Source organism: Dermacentor variabilis, chromosome 7, assembly GCF_050947875.1.
Source record: "Dermacentor variabilis isolate Ectoservices chromosome 7, ASM5094787v1, whole genome shotgun sequence".
In the NCBI taxonomy this organism is placed as follows: Eukaryota; Metazoa; Arthropoda; class Arachnida; order Ixodida; family Ixodidae; genus Dermacentor; species Dermacentor variabilis.
Genome location: NC_134574.1, coordinates 8,831,689 through 8,852,959, shown reverse-complemented (window position 1 = coordinate 8,852,959; position 21,271 = coordinate 8,831,689). Strand labels below are relative to the sequence as shown.

Here is a 21,271-nt window from a genome sequence, read left to right as displayed (position 1 = left end):
GCATGACACCATGCTTGTTAATTTACTTGTAAGCAAATGTTTCTTACAATTTACACGGCCAATTAAAACTACAAGCCTTACTTCATGCAGTTGTTCAATACTTTGCTACTGCTATCAATGCCTCGCTTCTTGGGCGGAACTTTTTCTTTCGCTTCGAAATCACATTAGCTAACATGTTTTCACAAGACCTAGTAGCACTGACACTGCTGCTAATGCTGCTAATGCACCCGACAATCTGACCTAGCAAATAAGCGCGCGCGTAGACAAAGGTTGTGAGGGTCTCTCACTATTTGCCTGAGACTTGGCAGGTTAGCAGTGCAAGAGAACAAGAGCACCGAAGTTATCCTTCTTTGGCAGTGGGCAAGAAATTGCAGGCAGGGATTTGAGAAAGGTGCAGCACTGAGAAAGCTGCACTGCTGACTGCTGTTGGATACGGACCCTTTTCCTGGCATCACTCAAGTTCCCCGACCACATCCAATCGCCGTCACATTCCAATTATGGTGCGCCGAGGTATGTCTACCACGTTACCGGACCTGTCAGACAGGTTGGTGACCCCCACCTCATGCGCCGCACGTCGAGCTATTGTCTCCCCCCCCATGCTAGACTCTTCCCAAAAGTGCAACGGGAGGCTGGCATGGTTCCAGGTAGCCGATCTTGGTCCTGAGCAAAGCTGTTTTGCAGCTCTGGAAGGTAGTTTGAGAACAACCCATCTCCTCCAGCTGAGTGCTTCCAGGCGAGGCGGCATTCGGAGGCAAGTCAACCCTCGGACAATGGAGCCCTTGGAGCATCACCATTGGCTGAATGTGACGACACTTGCACGGGCACCTACCATTGGAGGAAAATGATGACACCTGAGCTGGCTCAACGATTGGCTGAAAATGATGTGACCGCAAGAGACCGAAGGGGTTATAAACGAGACAGGGAGAATAGTTTTTTTTCATTCATCTTGCCACGGGCCGCAGCGTCCGATTTGCTGCCGGCCATCAATGACTTTATGACTGCTCATTACTTTGTGTTATTACTGTAAATAATGTAAATGAACCTTCAGCTCTCGAAATCCTCCTCAATGTCAGCCAACTCCCGCACTCAACAGCAAGATCTAATACTGCCGACTGGAAAGACAACTGTAGACTGAGCTGCTCGTGTACTAGGCAGAAGGTTGCAAAGTTCATTGGAAGTACTGTCGACTGTAGTTACAAGGTCGCCTTTTTCAGTTCTCCTTTTCTGGTCGTGCACCTGCCAATGGCAGCTCACCTGAACTCTACAGTAGACCAGCAACTAACTTTGCTCCTCTGCAATGAAATCTGTTTACCACACAGCTCTCCCCGCACATGAGCGACTTTCCTACCGTATTTTGCATTTTTCATGCTTACTCCGCTTGATGCATCAGTGTAAGCAAGGAAGTTTGGCTACTGAATATACACGATACCTGCTCACAGTATCAAGACAAATACATTAGGTGTGTTGGCTGGAGTAGGCGGATTGAACAAAAAAAAAAAAAAAAAAGTGGCCTCTCAACTGCCCAGCAAAGCCCTGTAAGCAACAGCTTGCACAATAGGGCTGCTGCCTTTAAATCTCTCAAGTGAATGCCATGTCAATTTTCATAGCATGAAAATGGGCTATACACATTAAATACATAAAACAAGTTGTTTGCGAGCCGTTTATAGTGCCTATTTTGGCTCCTATAGTGCTTAAAATGAGGTTTTAAGTTCCTGTACTAGGGCTTAAAACCCACATTCTTAGTGCCTAAAATCCACCATCGCGCTATAATAGAGAGTTTTAGAATAAGGGCCCCAAACGTTTTGGGGCCCCAAAGAAATAGTGTCGAATCCACTGCGCATGCGCGAGACGCAAACTGCGTTTGGGTTTTGCGTTAGGAACGCTATTTCACCGATTTAGCGGGAGCCCAAATAGCGGTCCCAAAAGCTTTGCGTCAACAAACATTGGCGGCACCCATCGAAGCGACGGCTCTAACCTAGCACCAAACTGGGTTTGATTCGCGGTAACGCGTGAAGTTCGCAAGCTAGGAGAAGTGACTGCGGTTATCGCTTTCTCTCAACTAGCGTGTGTTATGAAGATTGATTCATTAGACACCGCTGATTCCGAATTCGAGAGCGGACTTTATGGCTCATAGGCCTAACACGGCTAAGCTTGGCTGGTGAAGGCACGTAAAGTTGGGTTTGTTGCTCAAAACTAAGCACAACTAATTATTTGCTGCTTGAAGAATAACCTCTAAATTGTAATTAAACGCGAATACACGCAAGTCAATATTACTATTCCTATCATAAAATGGTATATTTCATTTAATTATTTCTAATAGTTTTTCTTAGACACCGTAGTGGCGCTGTCAGCACAAGACACTATCCGCAAACGCAAAGCCCTATTCTCAATCTCTTCACTCCTGCGTGCCCCAACGCTAACACCCGCAAAGCTCTTTGCGGCCCCAAAATATTGGGGCCCCTATTTTAAATCTCTCTAATGTAGGTATAGCGTTGCTCGGACCCCCTGTGAAGCATGAAGGGGAATAGCACTGGAGTAACCAACTGTTATATTATCCTGGCTCAATATTCAAGGTCACAGATATATCTCATGTAGGCCACTCAGAGCCTTTTAATTCCTCAGATCTCCGCTTTGAAAAAGTTGCAAAAGGAAAGAACCTGAAGCACTACAATAGGGAATGTCTTCAGAGCTTCTGCTGCTTTGCCCTTCAAGTCCGCTTTGCCCACAAGAGGCCAACACAGGGTTCCCTCCACAGAACACCCTTATCTCATACCGAGGCTATCATCACTCACCACTCAAGCGGCGAGGTACTCCAGGCTCCTGTTACTCGAAAGAAGACCCATGACCTCCAGTTTACACCGTGCTTTTAAATTGCAATAAGGAGAGCATTATATGTGGGAACAGTGCCAGAAATGAGGTCAGAGGCAAAAATGTTTTTTGATGATGCTGAAGATTCAACAAATGAACATAATTTGCTTTAATATAGCAACACTGAGCACTCATGTCATCCATGTCCGGCCTTGTTCTCTGCTCTATTCCCGTACCTCCTAAAATTAACCAATTAGCCCAATGTCACCACTTTTGCAATAAGGACAGCAACCGAGAATATTTTATTTTGAAGCAGTCTTTTAAAGAAAACAGTCTTCCAAAGTGCTCGTCTCTCTCTATAGCCGTCTGTTGGGCCCGTTTAACTCGGGACGGCTGCTGTAAGGGAGGAGACGGCATATGCAACGTCCCTAATACTCAGCTCCTAGGCGGGCGATTTGAATTGCGCTAAACGTAACCAAACCCTTCAAACGCGATTTTCTCTGAAATGTCTTTTCTTGGCCCGAAACAAGCACTGTGAGGTTTCTGGAATGGTATTTTAACAGTCCATGTTGACTTAATATTTGTGTCCCTTAAAGGACAGAACTTTGATTGTATATGCCATGAAGGTCAAACAGGCTACTAACCCACTTATAATGATACGAACCCACTTATAATGATACGAGTTTTAACAACATATCGGTTATAACAATGAGAAGCTGCTGCACCGTTGAATTTTGCATGTTTTCTATGGTGAAATAACCCGGTTACTACAATGCCCTGATGCCGCTTTAGTGGTTGTAACGATGAAGTCTGGCTGCTGGGTGTCCGAACTGAAAGGTAGTGAAATGCGAAACCCTTGAAAAGAAAAAGAAAAAGAGAAATTCGAGCCGCTCCACGATGGGCCACGGTTCCAACAGCCACCCCGCTCTCATTTTCCAGCCATCTCCGCGCGGCTCTCTCCCGTTGCCTTTCCACCCCTCCAAACACAAATGGGCTGCGCCCGTAGCTCTACGCCGCCCGACCCTCCAAAACACAAATGGACCGCGCCAACTGCGCCGCAAGCAGATTGCTCGCATGTTGCTCACTGGCCCCTCATTCAATGAAGTTTTGTGAACAGCCTACTCGCTCGAGTTTGTTTTTGTTGGTTGTGTCGAAGTAGTTCCTGGCCGCGCAGTTTCTCAACTTCGCTTGACTTGCCACCGAAACGGAAGATGGCTGATCTGCCCGCTGATCATAGGCAATGCACGACGTTGCTGGTGAAAAGAAAGCGCACTGCTATAGATTTGGAAACCAAGTGCTTTTTACCAATAAGACGATTGTTCCAAACGTGCTTTCATCGAACAGCGACGACGGCAGCGATGACGCCGTTGGGCAGGCTGCCTCAACGTGTTGTCCTCACACGAGCATGCCAAAGGTCCTTAAGTTAAGGAGCGTTAACTTTCAAAGGCACATTAACATTAGTTCAAGGGATATGTGTCGGTGCTACACAGGCTCCAGATGGTCTTCGTTGAAGCTTTTAACAGAAACCGCAACGTGTCCTTAGCACTGCCTTCGCCTCGAAAGTAATAAAAAAATATGGCCCAAATGCATATTATAATAAATTTGTCATATTTTTTCCAGCAATATTTATTTCTCATAATATACAGAAACATCAAAACAAAATGCACACGTAGTAAAGGCATTACTTTACGAAATACACATGTATTTATTGTAATGATGGCCACCATGTGTGCCGCTTCATAGACCGCATGTTGGCATCGATTATTCATCGTTGCCCTTGCTTTAAGCTGCTTTGTTTCATTCCTTGTGTGCTAGGCAGCGGTAGGTATGCATAAACATGGTAAAATAAAGAGCTACAAAACAAAAGTGACGAGGGAAGACGGGCAGAAAAAAGCCGAGGAGAAGGATGCCTAGCAGCTGCTCACCAAAGAACAAAATCGCACATGGCACCCGTGTTGTGTCAATGTTGCTGCTGACGACAGGCCGTGCCGGCGCTGCTGTACCGGCGCGTTCATCATGGAGATTGCGGGTTTCCCGAAAGTGTTTAGTACTTTAGTAATAGTATTCAGTACTTATAAGCTTGTTCTGAAGAGGTAAAAATTTGAACTTCCATATCTTTATAAATTTTTTTTTTTCTGCTGTCGGATGCCCTCTAGGCTCGAGAGTATTCCCTTGAGGTTTCAAAGGACGAACGCGCATTTTTTTGACTCAAAGCTCCCTTCCAGTAGGGCTCCTTTGCTGTGCCTGTGTGACAGTGCACATTCTCCCTTGAAGTAAAGTATCTTTGGTTCAAAGGACTTCAAAAGTGCCCCTAGACCAGGGTACGGGCTTCGTTTTCGTGAGGAACCTTCCGTTGCACTACATGGAGCGCTTCGATACCTTGGAGAAGGATTTTGGCAAGCTTCGCGTAAACCATGCATGGCTGATGGACACAGGCTTTTCTCATGCAAGCCAGTGTGGCGAGATGCTTGTGGCTATCTCTCCTCAATGTCTGTTCTGAATTTCTCAAGCTGACAGGCTGCCACTTCAGCCTTCTCGTAATCTTTAAAGGACCCCTTTTGGGTCCACCAATGCGATGCCTCGGCGTTGCTTGCATATCGCTTGCCACCTGTAACACCTATTTGCAGTTGTTATAGCAGTGCCATTCTTTAACGCGACAGCTGCGGCTTGTTACACGCGATCGGAGTGCCCAGGAAGCAGTTAAACGAGTGAACACAATCGGCAGCTGGGCAGAGGAAGGTGGTGGAAGGGGCATTGGCCTCCCTGTCTATATGGTTTTCTGATATAAGCTCTGCCTTTCCCTTTTGTTTCAAGCAACCCGATTATAAAATTATCGTTACAATGGAATTTTCGTGGCACTTGAATATTGTTATAAGTGGGTTCAACTGTATAACTTGTAGTGATTAATACTCCAGTCACAGGGGTGAAGTTGGTGCCCCTTTGGTGAGTGCGCTTTGCCATTAGCGTCATTCACTGGCTGTGGTGTGTATGTGCCAGTGAATGTGCTCAATGAACTCACTTTGCCGCACTGAAGCGAGTAGCCTAAATAGCAGTGCTTCAAGAATAAATAATTAAAACACTCAAGGCAGAGTTAAAGTCAATTTCTTGTGATTTACCCCTTTCAGTGGCGGCCTCTTCTGAAGGTACCGCACCCACACCATTGCGATTTTTTCTCAGAAATCTTAAGACGAGCATGTTTCAGACGTGGAAAAATGCATGCTAATGAAAAACACTCTCCGAATGTGGTCCTCACTATAGAGTGGGCAATGTATCAGTATGTCATGGTTACATGGTAGGGAAATGTACCAGTATGTCAGTGACACTGAAAGCATTTGAGCCACCATTTACACCATTGCCATTACACCTTGACCAACCACATTTTGGATATGTTTCTATCTTGTATGTGCTCAAAACAAATTGATGTGTTCATGTAATTATAGCATGGTGATGATGATTTGGTACTTTTTGGCACAAGGACCAGCTATGGCCCTTGTGTCAGGTAAACAAAGATGACAATAAACTTCCTTGGATTAAATAGGATATCTTGCACCTGTCATGCTGTGTAGGTAGACTATGTAAATCAAAGCACTCTAATCCTGCGCTTCATGTTCCTTTTAAAAAAAAACCAAGGAGGAACTTCACACTCATACTAAAAATGCTAAAGATTTCTTTATTTCAGTGCAACTCCCTATATTTCTTAAATCCTCAAGGGTTCTGGACATCAACTTTACCTAGTGCAACGTGCAGTACCTCTTTCAAGATTAATGACGCTATCACTAACGACCCCACCGTAGTTTCAAATGCTGTTAACTCATACTTCCAATCTGTTTTCACCCTTGATAACCATGTAGCTCCAAAGTTTAGTTATGATGCACAAATTAATAAACTAGGCAATACCGTAATAAGTTCTGATGGTGTCTTAAACCTAATCTTGAATCTTGACACAAAAAAGTATACCGGTTCAGATGGTATCCCAAATTCTTTCCTTTCAAGATGCTCCCTATGGGCAGCGCAGTACCTTACTGTAATCTTCCAGAAATCCTAAGACTCTGGTGAAGTACCAACTAAATGGAAAACAGCCAAAGGAAACAGCTAATGGAAATGGTTAGTTCAGCACAATGCGTTGGCGGGCTAGTTGGTGCGAATCCATGAATACTTTGTTTAGCGCAGAAAGACAGACACAAGAAAGACAACAGGACAAGCGCCTTGTCCTGTCGTCTTTCTTGTCTGTCTTTTTGCGCTAAACAAAGTATTAATGGAAATGGCCTTTGAATAAATCAGGTCGTAACTTCTAAGGGTGATAGTTTGGGCTAGATAGTTTTCCATTTTAGATTGTGTGGTACCGCGCGAAGCAACAACAAGGGACGCGAGAAAAAAATTAGGACAAGCGCTGGTCCCCATTTTCTTCTCGCGTCCCTTGTCCCTATTTTGCACTGTACCACACAATCTAAAAAGGTAACTTCTAACTACAGGCTAATACCTCTCCCACCCCAGTCATGCAAGATGTTAGACCACATTATTCCCAAACAATCAAATTCCCTTACTCTAATGATGTTTTAACATTTGCCTACCATGGTTTCCATCGTGGTTCTAGCCCTAACGCAATTAGTCAATTTTGTTCATGATATCGCTTCTAACCTAGACATAGGTAATCAAATGGTTGCCATCTTTATTGACTTCACTACAGCTTTTAACTCTGCGATTCATTCTAAACTACTAATAAATTAAACACCATATTCAATTATCTGTCTTGTTTGTTGGATGGCCAGTTTTATTCGTTGTTCACAATTTGTTTCTTTTTAACTCAGTGGAACCAACTCCTGGATGAAAAACAACCTCACCTGTGGCAAGTTGTTTTTCATCTCTGCGGCAAGTTGTTTTTTCATCAACGTTCATTTCCATTAATTTATCGTTTCTTTACTTCATTTATTAAGCCCAAGTAATTTCCCCCGTGTTGTCCTTGGTGTCAGTGCTTGTTGGCTCCTTACGTTATGACTAATAAAAATCGGGCCCCTCGGTTAACCCCCTCTCTTCTCGTTTATTACATAATGAGGGTCTCGAATCCGGCAACACTGATGCCTTTAGGTAGCACGTGTGGGTTTATTGATCGGTTGCCTTCACTCAAAAAAGATCACATTCTCGTGACGCCTGCGGCAGAAAGGATGTTCCACATCTGCCGACAAGGTCTCCAAGTCGGGACGCTGGCTAACACTCCCAGGGTTCTACACAACTACCAAAGAAAGTGGATGAGGAAACGGCACTGCGGTAGCTCAATTGGTAGAGCATCACACGCGAAATGCAAAGGCTGTGGGATCGTTCCCCACCTGCAGCAAGTTGTTTTTTCATCCACTTTTATTTCCAATAATTTATCGTTTCCTTACTTCATTTATTAAGCGCAAGCAATTTTCCCTACGTTGTCTTTAGTGTCAGTGTTTGTTGGCTATTAATGATACAGTCACCAAATGACACCCAGTGATGCAAAAAGCACTTGCTCAAAGTGTTACTAAATTTTCTCATCTGACTTGGGTATCCGAACTAGAACGCAATTATAGGAAACTTTTCTATAGAAACATGTCTTCAGAAGGGTAGCAAATGCTTTTCAGCAACAAAAGAAACAATGGGAAGCAACTGAAAAGCAGTTGCTGTCCTTGCAATGACAAGGGAATGTTGGCTTGGGACAATCCTTGTCCCTGTGCTTAGAGCTGACGATTAATTCTCCTCATGCTAGAATATGGTAGCCTCCTGGCTAGCTCACATGGTAGAGCGACCTTCCCAGGAAAGCTTCATTGGTGAACCAGGGCAAAATTTTTCAACTGTGAAGCTTACTTTCTGAGAAGCCATAAGTGTTTCCTTTGTAGCTTTGTGCTACACTCGAGTGGATGTCAATTTTTTTTCCCTTTGATAAACCTTCCTCCACCGTGTGGGATTTCGCCTAACTGATGTGCCACATTCCATGCTCTACCACTGTTAATCGCTTTTTAAGCTTCCATCTTCCGGTGATCCTCTTTCTTGTTTTAAATAACCACACACTGCCAGTTCATGAAGCTAATTGACACTTTCACTACATAAGGCAACCGACCTCCATAACCACAACTTGAGAAGTAAACAGAAGTTAGTTTTTCACATTCAAATCATAATGGGCAACCATCTTAAAATAATATTAAATAAGGTGCCATATACGAGACATTGCTATCTTCACAAGACAATGTAAGTAAATAAACTATTCTTAAAGGTGTGTTTTAACCCTAGTTTTTTTTTCTAAAAGCAGTACAAAACAGGACAAAAACTTTTTGTGAATCGTGAAGAGTTTTCAATTTCCCTTGATTGCTGTACAGACATCCAAGCTTCTGTCTAGAGCACTCAAGCAGTGCTGCAGAGCTGAGTAAAAGCACAGCAACATCACAGTAAGTCTCAATCGCACCTTGAACAGGTCAGAAATGCACAATTATTTCTTAGAATCACAGGGAAGAGTTTTGGCACTTTATACAGAGTGTGTACTTTTCGACTACTGCGTTATTGTTCAGCACTTTCTGAACTCTTGGCCCACCATTTGTGCATGGCTTACTCCCACTGCAGTTGGCATTCTCATTTACGCATCGTCTGTGGAGTGATAAATTTCTTCACATGTTGCCTGGCGACCGACCCCGCATGCAACGGCCATAAACTGTGGATGCGACATCTATGGCCCACGGTCATGGAACCCAGTGGCTAGTGATACGAAACTACAGACAGCTGAATCACCATGGAACCATAGATGGTCTAAGAAAAGGCTATCCACATTCAATTTACTTTCAGAACAGGCTGCTGCATCATCGTGCATGCGTCTGCACGGCAGTCGTAACTGAAGCCATGCTACAACTGAACGGTACACGAGCCTGCACGCGAGCGCGAAAACCGGCGACGACATGCTTGTCAAATAGCGCGCGCTGGCACGCCCCCTAACCGCCGGGGAAACAACAGCCGAAGAATGATGGTGGCGAACTTCGAGGCCGACTCCTCTGGTGTCTACATTCCTCGTAGGGTGCGCATACGAGCGCAGGCACATGTCGCGCTAGGCTGGCATCATACACAGCGAGCTCATCACGTAAGTATGCGCGCAATTGAGCCTGCGATACGTACGCTAGCAGACGACGCAAACCGCCGTCCGAGCAACGAACGACAAAAAAACCTCCGCCCTACTTTTTTGACACTTCGGCCTCGTCTCTGACGTCGACGTGGTGGGAACGATCAGAAAACACAGACGGAGAACACGGGAGGGCGTGTACCGCAGCAGCAGTAATCGCGTTTGCCAGGAAAAGGTGCGTGACGCTCCCTGCCAAGAGATTTTCCGGACCATTGGCTCCACGTCGTTTACCGCGAGGCGCTGTTCAGGAGAGTGCATCGGGAACCGCCTCCTCACGACAATGTGATCGGCTCCATCCGCTTGCCGCCACAAGTCCCACGCAATTGAGATGCGGAACGTCGCACGGTGCCTGCTACGCGGGCAAGCCTTCCGAGCAGGTGGCGCGACCCTAAGGTGCCGGGCCTGTGAACGGATGCGGCATGCACACTCGGGATCGCGGCAAGAACGCGAACCCTCGATGCAATAGGCAGGTAGAATAATGGGAGAGGCGTGCTGCGACGACTGCACGTCCGGCCTGTCAAATCGGCATGCCCGACAAGCTACACCACCGCGCAGCCGGAGCCGAAACATAGCCCTCAGCCCTACGCATATCCGACACCAGTACATGGCCGCGTCGTGTCTGCACTCAAATCGAGCCACGACGACTATCCGCTTGCAACGGATACGCGATGTAGCCGACTGGGCCTGGGAGTTTGCATCGGTACGCAGCGACTGCTGGCCCCGTTGCCCTCCTCGGCACTGGCACCTCAATCGGCCCATCAGCAGTACTACTACACGTCTAGGCCTAAGCGCAGCCCGCACTGACACATCGGGTCGCCGAAGTGGGGCTGTCGGGCCCGGCTAGAAACGCCCTTCTCTTAGAACCGCAAAGCATCAACCTTCTCGGGCGACAACGAAATCTGCGACAGCGGCTCACCTTGACTATGCAGAGTTGAGCGTATCTGCTGTCGCCGAACAGGTGCAACACCGCCTTACGAAAGCCACACGAACACACGCACGAGAAGTGGCACCGCGACGACAGCGGACCAAGTGGCAGGCGATTGGCTTATCTTTGCCCACGTGACCAAAAGTGCTCCGTCACATTGGCCCATTCGTGCTTCAAACATCACTCTTATTCGTCAACATCTGCCACGTTGCGACGCACGCCCGAAATCCCTAGCGCGCATTTAGCTGCAAGGCTGCAATGTTTGGTGGTTTCGGTGTTGCAGTTTCGGTATCAACGATGCGCTTCGCGTCGCGTACGCAAAGCGATGCGTCCCCTCCAAAGTTCGAAGAAAGTAACGGAGAATAGTCGAACGTCCTTACAATGTGAGTGGTTGTTTTTACACAAATAAGATGCTTTATTAAGCTGTACGCTGCAACATGACAAACTATTTGCTGTAGAATGGACACGATGAACATATCGAGTTCAAAAGCAACATCTTAATAATACCACATATGAAATTGACTTAATTACCTGCATACGCTTCATAATAATTGTACAGCTTTTCTTTTTTCTGATGTATCTCTCAACTCGTGATCCTTGAAATTCGCTTCCGAATAAAATAAGGCCGCCGTTCCTGCGACCCGGTCGTAGGAGTGGAAACGGGGGGTAAGCGTTATAGTGCCCTGGTCGTTCGAACTCAGGGCCCGAAAGCGTTAGGTTCACCCAAATAGACGCTGAATAATGGTTTGGCTTGGCTCCGTATATTATTTTTAAATAGGTGGCGCTAAAGCGATGAACGCGACGATCGAGCCCTCTTGCGTTCTGCCCGTGCGGTCTTCGCCTGTGTCCGTGGCTGTGGAGAAGTGATTGTAGCTGTTTGATGTCGTTAAATGTGAGAGCTTGTGGCGAAGTGATTGAGTATGGCCGTAGTAGTTCTGCCCATGTAGTGTTTTGCGGACTTCACCTGTGCCTGTAACTGATCGTGTTGCCCAATAGCTTTGTGGAAAGCGACGTGGTTTGTGGATGTCATCGCAGCGTTTGCCAGCTCCTGGGTGGCCCGTGTGCCAGTTATTGATGGCGTTGCCCAGTAGCTTTGTGGAAGTTGATGTACCTTGTGTGGATTTCGTTGCCGCTTATGACTGCCTTAATTATAGGTGGTCACGCTGCCTTTTGAAGCGCGTCCGATCGCGAGAAACTTCACCGATTTTTTTGTAAACAACGTGGACGTCTCGAAATGTTAGCTAGAAATCAACCAGCAGCAAGCCAAGTCTTCAGTTTGTGGTTTTTCGAGCTTATGCTCATGCGAGCAGCAGAACCCACGAAACACGCAAGCAGCTATATTTGATGTCTAAAATATGTCTTGAACGGCTAATTCAAAAGCCTAGTAGCTGTCTTGGTCAAGACATTTTGTAGCCATGGACGTCTAGAAGTACTTCAGTAAGCCCTGCTAACGTTATGCTAAAAGTTGGCTAATGGACAGCTTGACAAGAAAAACTGAAGACTTTTATTAGACATTCCCTCAAATTTTTGCGGCAGCTGTTACAGTAACCCGACGTTTGCCCACAGTTACAATTTATTTTAAACGAGGCATGGACATCAGAAAAAAATTTATATTGTCGGATAGAGTGATGCACAGGTAGTTTTTCCAGATGTCAACCATGGTAATAGTTTAGTACAGCCTCATTGGTCAATTAGTGCTTTTTAATTAGACCAATCAATTGCATGCCGCTTGTCAGAATTATTTTGCAAACAAAAGAAGATCTGTATTGTATGCTGATATCATTCCAGTGTTCGTCCATTGACCTAAACAATAACATCTCTGCATGAAACATGTCATTATTGACAAAACTTTGCCCTGCTGGTTTTCTACCAAATTGAAATAGTTTCTAGCAAAGAAAAATTTTGTGAGTGATGCTGCAGTTCAGGCAAAAATTACATCCTGTTTTCAGCTACAGGGGGCACAATAGCCTCACACCAGTATACGAAACAGAACGCTGTGCTACAATGAGTTAAGAAATAAAGGATAGTACACATCTGGAAAAACACTCTGGGAACCACTCTAACTAGCAATAATATAAATATATCTTTTTGTGATGTACATGCCTCATTTAAAAGTAAATTGTAACTTACTTTGTGGCTGCCTCTTGTAACCTAACGCCACATGCTTGCACAGCATCACGCAGAAATAATGGCCAGTTCTTCGGCATATCGTCCATTAGTGAATTCCTTCTACGTTGCACGTTACCAGAACTGAAAGATAAATCATAATATGCTGTTATTTTTTTTTCATAAACTGTACGATGAGCTTTTTATGCATAAAAGATGATTGCATGCTAAAATGCAGCAAGACATCAATTTTACACCGCGTCACATACTCATACTTTATTACCTAATAAATGAGAAAAGATGCAGAAAGTGTAATTAACAAGAGTGACAAATAGCAGCAAAGGTGATCATGGATAAATCTTGAAGATGATTGCCGCTGCTGCCAGAGCAGGCCAGCCTTCGTAGGAGAGCACTTGCTGCCCACAAAAGCTTGCTGTCACAGGCCACGCGCGACGGTTCTTGTAGACACAGGCAAGCAATACCTGCACAGAAGAGGGAAAAAAAAGGCGAGGGAGGAAATGGGACTATTGAAATTGGAACTTCAATTAGCAATATGTGCTAAGTAAGAAGTTTGCCTCATATTAAAAATAAATTTAGGCACTCCTTTCTCTTAAATTACAGTTATCTTAAGGTATGTACGCGATGATGTTTAAAATGACTCATATATTCCCTGGCATATAGTCATTAAATTGCATAGCAGAGTCAAAGTCAGCCTTTAAATTAATATATGGTGTTTCGTGGCTAAAAAGCCATTGTCGACCTGTCAAACATGTCTGAGAAGCTTCCTGCAAAATATAATCAGTTTAAAACAGTAATCCACTCTGCAGGTAAATGATGTACTAGCTTAATTAAAAAGTTAAACAGCGTTTTATGTTGTTGAACTAAAAGCAAGTTTGGCATTTTGCACTGCCTAGCTGTTGCCTTTCTTTCAAACTTAAACATGACGCAGTACAGAGTAAGCAGGGAGCATGCAAAGTAGGACTGGTGATAAAGTAGTGTTCCAAATCAACACTCCTAGCTGGATCAATCACTTTTGTTGATATATTTTCATGTGACCCTAATTGTCTTACGGCAATACCTCACACAAATGATGCGTCATACAAAATTGAAAGTATCTCATGATGTGATCAAGCGATAACATTGTCCACTGTCTTGGAAGTGTTAACATGCTGTTTGCGCGAGAAAGTGCAAAGTGATTCGTATAGGTAGCAAATTCATCTGTGCATCTATAGCCTGAGGTAATTCTGAGCATCTACGTTGACCCGCAATTGAGAAGCCACTGCACACAAAAAGGTGAATTCAAGTAATGGTCCATGCTGAATAATTGGCCACCTAGTGAAATATCAAATGGGGCAGGCTAATGGGCCAGGGCAAATAAATTGCTAAATTCTGACACCTCCAATTATATTATTGAAACAGGTGACAAAAAACAATACAGGTAAAATTGCAGTTATGACAAAATTTTAAAAGCACCTCTGCAAACTGCTGGAACCCTCAGCATCATGCCTGTTCTACACGCACATCTGTTGCAGCACAATCTATAACTCAGATGCAGGCGCCTCCACACATCACTTTGTGATCTCCTCACATTAAGGTTAAGAAACAGTCTGGCACAAGCTACCTGATGTGATTCATTTTGCAAGCGCCAGCGAAGTGCTGATGGTGGTAGAGTGAAATTGAAGTTTGTCCTTGAATGGAAGCCTCGGCCCATGTTTTATCAATTCTAGCGGCAAAGCACACCTTTTACAGCACACATAAATCTTAAATTAGACTGCTTGCTGATGCTGTACAGTAAGTTCCTCTAAAGAAACTAAATCACACAGAAAACATTTAGAATGCCAAACTAATCAAATACTGGCTTGAATACATTTGTGCATTAGGGAAGCAAGGTGTAGTGTACACTGTTGTAGCAAGTTTTTACTCGTGTATGAAATACTTGTTTGACACAGTAGAGTTAATTTGCGAGTTCTTACATAGCACTGACTACCTACAGTTAAATTTTGTAAGGCTTAGGGTGAAACTAATTAATAGTAGAACTGTGTATATGTACACTGGCACTGAGAAATTGGTTATAATAGTGGCAGCTTATGAAGGACCAGTGCAAAAAATCCCCTTTTTGAGACACCAACTAGCTATTTTACCACGAAGCGCTCCCTGGCCTTAACCAATGCCTCCTGTACTAGATGCCAGCCGCGTCGTCCGTAAACTCGGTTCCTGGCCCTCTCCCGTTTCTCTCCTCCGCGAAAAGGCAACGAGCGCCGCTTGTGGCGGACGTCTGCAACCTAAATCACGTGCTGCGGCCTCTGAGATTACCATGGCATCTGTTGCCATCTCGGAGGCTCGCGATAACGCTCGCTAACCGACGCCCGCGCATACAAAGCGCCGGCGGAGCATTCAGCTGCCGCTGCCACCATAGAGTTTCTCACTACATTACCTAGAGGGAAATCTGGCGCTGCTGCGCTGTGGTATGCATGGGAATGCTGGTATATTGTGGATTCGGATTGGCATCGTTCTCGTGGAGACAGGACACCTTGAAGACGCGCTTGGCAAGTACCGTTCCGTCTGTCACAATGATTCATTTTCTACTAGAACAGCACGTGAAAAGCTGTGTTAGCTTGATTATTACGCGAAAACATGTTTTGTTTAACTACGAGAACTTGTTATTGTGTGTACGACTACATGTTACGTAAGAAGTATCAGCGGGCCGCTAAAGTTGAAGGACAGACGACAAGGTTCGCGTTCGCTTTGAAACAGTTGCTCGTCTGTTCTCGCTTTTCTTCGCTTGATCATGCATCGTGGGTGAGTAAAGATGTAATATGCGTGAATGGAAACATTTTATGAATATTTTACTTTGAGAACGCGTTATTTGCGTAGCCATATCCACGTTTTAGACGAAGCCTCTTACAACACCAGCCAACACGAGCCCCGCAGACACATATACCGTCATTCCCATGACGGCACGGTGCCCCCTTAAGAAACTCCCATAGACGGTGGCGCCAGATTACCCTCTAGGTGTTATAGTGAGAAACTCTATGGCTGCCACCATAGAGTTTCTCACTACATTACCTAGAGGGAAATCTGGCGCTGCTGCGCTGTGGTATGCATGGGAATGCTGGTATATTGTGACTTCGGATTGGCATCGTTCTCGTAGAGACAGGACACCTTGAAGACGAGCTTTGCAAGTACCGTTCCGTCTGTCACAATGATTCACTTTCTACTAAAACAGCACGTGAAAATCTGTTTTAGCTTTATTATAACGCGAAAACATGTTTTATTTAACTATGAGAACTTCTTATTGTGTGTACGACTACATGTTACGTAAAAAGTATCAGCGGGCCGCTAAAGTTGGAGGACAGACGACAAGGTTCGCGCTCGCTTTGAAACAGTTGGTCGTCTGTTCTTGCTTTTCTTCGCTTGGTCATGTATTGTGGGTGAGTAAAGATGTAATATGCGTGAATGGAAACATTTTATGAAGATTTTACTTTGAGAACGCGTTATTTGCGTAGCCATATCCACGTTTTAGACGAAGCCTCTTACAACACCAGCCAACACGAGCCTCGCAGACACATATACCGTCATTCCCATGACGGCACGGTGCCCCCTCAAGAAACTCCCATAGACGGTGGCGCCAGATTACCCTCTAGGTATTATAGTGAGAAACTCTATGGCTGCCACATCCGCCGTAAGTGGATGGATGGATGGATGTTATGAGCGTCCCCTTTGGAACGGGGCGGTGGCTTGCGCCACCAAGCTCTTGCTACTATGCTGCCTAATATCCTACCTAGATTCACCAATGAAAAAAGAACCACTATGAACTACCACGTCCAAAGTTTCTGATACCCTATTGCGAACTGTGCTTTTGTACGTCTCCGTCTTTTGTCGTTTCCCTACTTTTCTTCCACCAATCCTCCAATCGCCTCTTACTGATGTCTATTGCGGACCTGTTTGCTTTACCACTGCTCCCGCTGAACCCAAGGGCTTCAAGGAGGCCAGTGGTGCCTAAATCTACCGCTGGATAGACGTCTTCACATTCTAATAAAATATGCTGAGGTCCCGATGAGGTCCCGTAAGGCAACGAGCGCCGCCTTACGGAATTTATGCTGAACTAACTTCAACTAAGGGAACCGCCGCCGCAATGGGAAAGCGAGCAACGCGGCTGGCATCTAGTAAAGGAGGCATTGCCTTAACCCATATAAAAAGCACTGGGAGGACCAGAGAGAGTACAGCACATTGACTTACACTAATCACGATGAGGTCCCGTCATCCAGCTAGCGACAAGGTACGAGAAGGATGTCCAGCCGTCTATAGAGTGAAAGGAACAAAATAAGAGAGCATCAAGTCAGTTGAGAAACAGTCTGGCACAAGCTACCTGATGTGATTCATTTTGCAAGCGCCAGCCAAGTGCTGATGGTGGTAGAGTGAAATTGAAGTTTGTCCTTGAATGCTCGGCCCATGTTTTATCAATTCTAGCGGCAAAGCACACCTTTTACAGCACACATAAATCTTAAATTAGACTGCTTGCTGATGCTGTACAGTAAGTTCCTCTAAAGAAACTAAATCACACAGAAAACATTTAGAATGCCAAACTAATCAAATAGGACCAGAGAGAGTACAGCACATTGACTTACACTAATCACGATGAGGTCCCGTCATCCAGCTAGCGACAAGGTACGAGAAGGATGTCCAGCCGTCTATAGAGTGAAAGGAACAAAATAAGAGAGCATCAAGTCAGTTGAAAGGCAGATTTGCAATTACAAATAAGGTGACCCAGCCACAGTCATTCATTAATACATGCCAAGCTGCGTGATTTCACTCCCAGATGAAGCACCTACTAGGTTAGGTAACACTGAACTTAGCGTCACACATTACTCCCCCTCCCCTCCTTTGGCTTCTGGATTGGATTGGCGCGGCTCGCTACGTGCTTGCGCGCGTTTTTCCGAGCGCAGATTGCTGTGCGCCTGGTTGGTGCACTAGGCTTTTGTACAGTTGCTTTTTCGAGCACAGATCGGTGTGCGTCTGGTTTTTTGCACTAGGCTTTTATGCGATCGCTTGTAGCTGCTTTCCATTCGGCGCTGCTTGGTGCAGGCGCACAGACTTGGTACGCGCCTGCTTTTTGCACTGGTCTTTGAACACATCGCTCGCTGCTCGCAGTTATATATAATTACGAAGTGAGCAAAGTGAGCGTCGCTTAGCGCGGAAGTGCTGCGCCGCGGGCGTACCGTGTATGTAAGCGCGCAGCAATGCCGGGAAACATTCATGCGAAAGCAAAGGGTCAGGAAACTGCGCTTTGTTTTCCATTACTTTGTCATGTACCTTCACACTGCGTAGCGCCGAGCGATCGCAACAAACGCAGAAATAAGTCTTTGCAGCGCGTGTGGCCGTTAATTGACTCTCACCCCACAGCCATGCGAGGTGCGACTCCAGCAGCGGTGCAGTTACCCTGCAGCCGGTTGTGAGGAGGTGGCGCTTCAGTTTCTGCATGCCAATAACATTCCATTTTTTTTAGCGTGTCAACGCCCGTGATTGGGTCCACAAAGTTCACGCTGTGGTTTAGTTTCCCATTGCAGATTGAGGCTCGCTCCGTTAGCATCCACTAAGTTCGGCATGCAGTTGTATGCGGCATATTCATCACTGTTGATGGTGGTCCCCGGTTCAACGTAGGCTGCAATAATGGGGCCAAGCGTCGCCGCGTCTCGTCTGTCGACCTTGAATAGTCGGAGCTGCCCGGTGGTCACGCAGATCATGCCAAATACCCATGGTCCACGATCTGCAATGCCGCCGTGATTTTGGCGGCTCGGCGAAACGTTGTCGCCCGTCATCAGGCGGCCTCGATTGTATTTTCGCTTGCCACGAAGGAGGCATTCACCAATTTGCACAATCCTCCCGGGGCCACCGAGTGGGGGTCGCGCTAGCAGCTCATCCCGCACAACCTCACGAGCTATCACGGGCGTGCACACGCAAAAAAAAAAGAAAAAAAAAGAAAGAAAGTTATTGGCAGAAAGTGAAGTCGCACCTCCTCTCCGCCGGCTGCAGAGTAACTGCACCGCTGCTGGAGTCGCACCTCACATGGCTGTGGGGTGGGAGTCAATTAATGGCCACACGCGCTGCAAAGACTCATTTCTGCGTTTGTTAGAAGCGATCGCTCGGCGCTACCCAATGTGAAGGTACATGACAAAGTAATGGAAAACAAAGCGCAGTTTCCTGACCCTTTGCTTTTGCATGAATGTTTCCCGGCATTGCTGCGCGCTTACATACACGGTACGCCCGCGGCGCAGCACTTTCGCGCTAAGCGACGCTCGCTTTGCTCAAGTGCGAGCAGCGAGCGATGTCATAGAGAAAGGGATTGAACAAGAGCGGACACTCGGCGAAAATTGGAAACAGGAAACACGTCACGCTATGCTTTTAACATCGACGAATTGGGGCCGCGAGCATCGAGAAAAAGAAGAATGTGAGATGAGATTAACAGAAATTGTTTTATTTTTTTTATTCTTTCCCGGAAAAATTAAAAATACCTGCGTATAAATTAAATTAAACTTTGCGGCTTACTTCCGTTGCCTAGCGACAGGCGAACCGGCGAATGACGAGCCAGATGTTTGCGTCATTCGTCAGACACGCCGCCGAAGCGATAGAGAGCGGCCGCGCATCTGAGCGTTGGACTGTTCGGGCGCCCGTCTGCCTGTTTTTCTATTTTGGGATTTAGCCTGGTTTGGTGGCCTCCCGGCGAATTATTGCGTTCATTCGGAACTTCGACAAGGCAGCTGGTTCAGCATTACAGCCAGCGCGTCGTCTTCGAATGCACTATTTCGGTTGGTTCGTGCTACGTTAACCACAAAGGGCAAAGTTCTGACTGGTGTTGCGGAAGCCGTGGAGCGCGGTAGTGCTGAACGGCTCAACACAAGCACAACCCTCGTATAAAAGTTAAGATGACGATAACTCGCAGGGCAGAAGAGCCCATCTATCAAGAATTGTCGCGGGTAACACCTAAAAATATTCACATTGTTGACGAAAAACGAAGTGCAATGTATTACACTTACCGGAAAAAGTGTTATCCGAACGTGCGACGCACAAAGACACACCGAGACACGAAGGCTGCGAACGCAGATCCCGCCATTGTGGCAGTAAGCCGTCGGCGAAAACAGGCAATACAGCTGATGTCACGAAGCACTGATGCAAAACACACGGCAAGCAGCATCAGCACAGCTAAATGACTCCAGTTAATATCCAGTAGAAATGTACAGAAAGGCTTAGAATGACGAACAACTGGCATAACGAACCCACGTACGAGACATTGCGGGCGGCATTGGCCGTTTTTTCAAACTTCCTGCCACCCAGTGTTTCCAGCACGGAATGAGATGTCTGACAAATTTGGATTGTGCCGCCGAAGTGATCGCAGCGCGGTGGCTCTCTGACACCGCCGTGCAACGCCGACGTTTCGCTCCTGCTGCTGTCAGTATATCTGCTGCGGGAGCATAGAATGGTTTCCAGGCGTCGTGTGCGCGCCCTGTATGGAAAACAATAACACGTCCTTGATTGTTGAAGTTCTTGTGTGAAATTATTTAATATTAAAGCCAATTAACTTGTGTTGCTTCCAACGAGTTCGATTTGTCTGTGGCGTTTTTTATTCGCTAACGCCGACGGCCGACGGTAACCGCACTTTTAACACGTCGTTTGGCATTTATGCACTTTTAGACAAAAAGATGTGGAAAAGTTCTTGAGTTAGACATTCTGAACGTGTTTGCCAAAATAGGCTCTAGTGACACCAGTCGTGGGTTTTGCCACAGATAGAATATATACTAGCATATTCCAAGTGCTGAGGTTATGTTTAGAAGAAATTCTATTTTCAGTCTTACCATAGACCAAGACGTCTATAGCCGTTTGTAGCCATTTCAAGAAGTCTTTAAGAGGTTCTGTGTTTCTTGGGAAGGACAAAAGGTCCGTTACATAATGTCAGTTCCATAAAATCAGCTTTGCCGAAGTACAGTCATGTTATGCGGTGAAGCATACGTAATGTATTGCGGTAAAGTATATAAAAAAGTAGGCAGGGACCACTGCGTTACTGGGGCGATTTTCTTGTATTATGGTCATGGCCGTGCGCGAACAAGGAAAAATCACGGTCGAAGCGCATGGCACGAACCTTGCCAATGCTTCAATTGGAAAAAGAAAGAAAACGAATTGGAGTGGGTGATGCCAAAAACAAAGCCTTCACTTTTGTATTATCAAAGCAGTTCCGAGAATAGTCAATCAAATTCCAAGCTACTGCATTAGTTATGATTGTTTAAAGTATATTCATATATTGTGCACCAGCCTTA

The 21,271-nt window shown here is 45.7% G+C and overlaps 1 protein-coding gene and 2 long non-coding RNA genes across 23 annotated transcripts in view; 1 reads left to right on the top strand and 2 right to left on the bottom strand.

Annotated features, from left to right (window-relative positions):
- Positions 1–10,970, bottom strand: part of LOC142587302 (uncharacterized) — a 410,079-nt gene extending 399,109 nt beyond the window's left edge. For all 21 annotated transcript variants that reach the window (XR_012829442.1, XM_075698179.1, XM_075698189.1 and 18 more), the window contains exon 1: positions 10,848–10,970. The gene's annotated coding sequence lies outside the window, so the exon portion shown is untranslated. The remainder of the gene's footprint in view (positions 1–10,847) is intronic.
- A 22-nt stretch (positions 10,971–10,992) lies between these two features.
- The window catches only part of LOC142587303 (uncharacterized), a 61,618-nt gene continuing 51,339 nt past the window's right edge, over positions 10,993–21,271 (top strand). Inside the window, exon 1 of the long non-coding RNA XR_012829443.1 lies at positions 10,993–11,239. This is a non-coding gene — a long non-coding RNA (uncharacterized LOC142587303). The remainder of the gene's footprint in view (positions 11,240–21,271) is intronic.
- On the bottom strand, positions 13,212–17,271 carry LOC142588947 (uncharacterized). Its single transcript, XR_012829754.1, has 2 exons — positions 17,202–17,271; positions 13,212–13,444 (listed from the first exon to the last, which is right to left on the bottom strand). It is a non-coding gene; the product is annotated as an uncharacterized LOC142588947 (long non-coding RNA).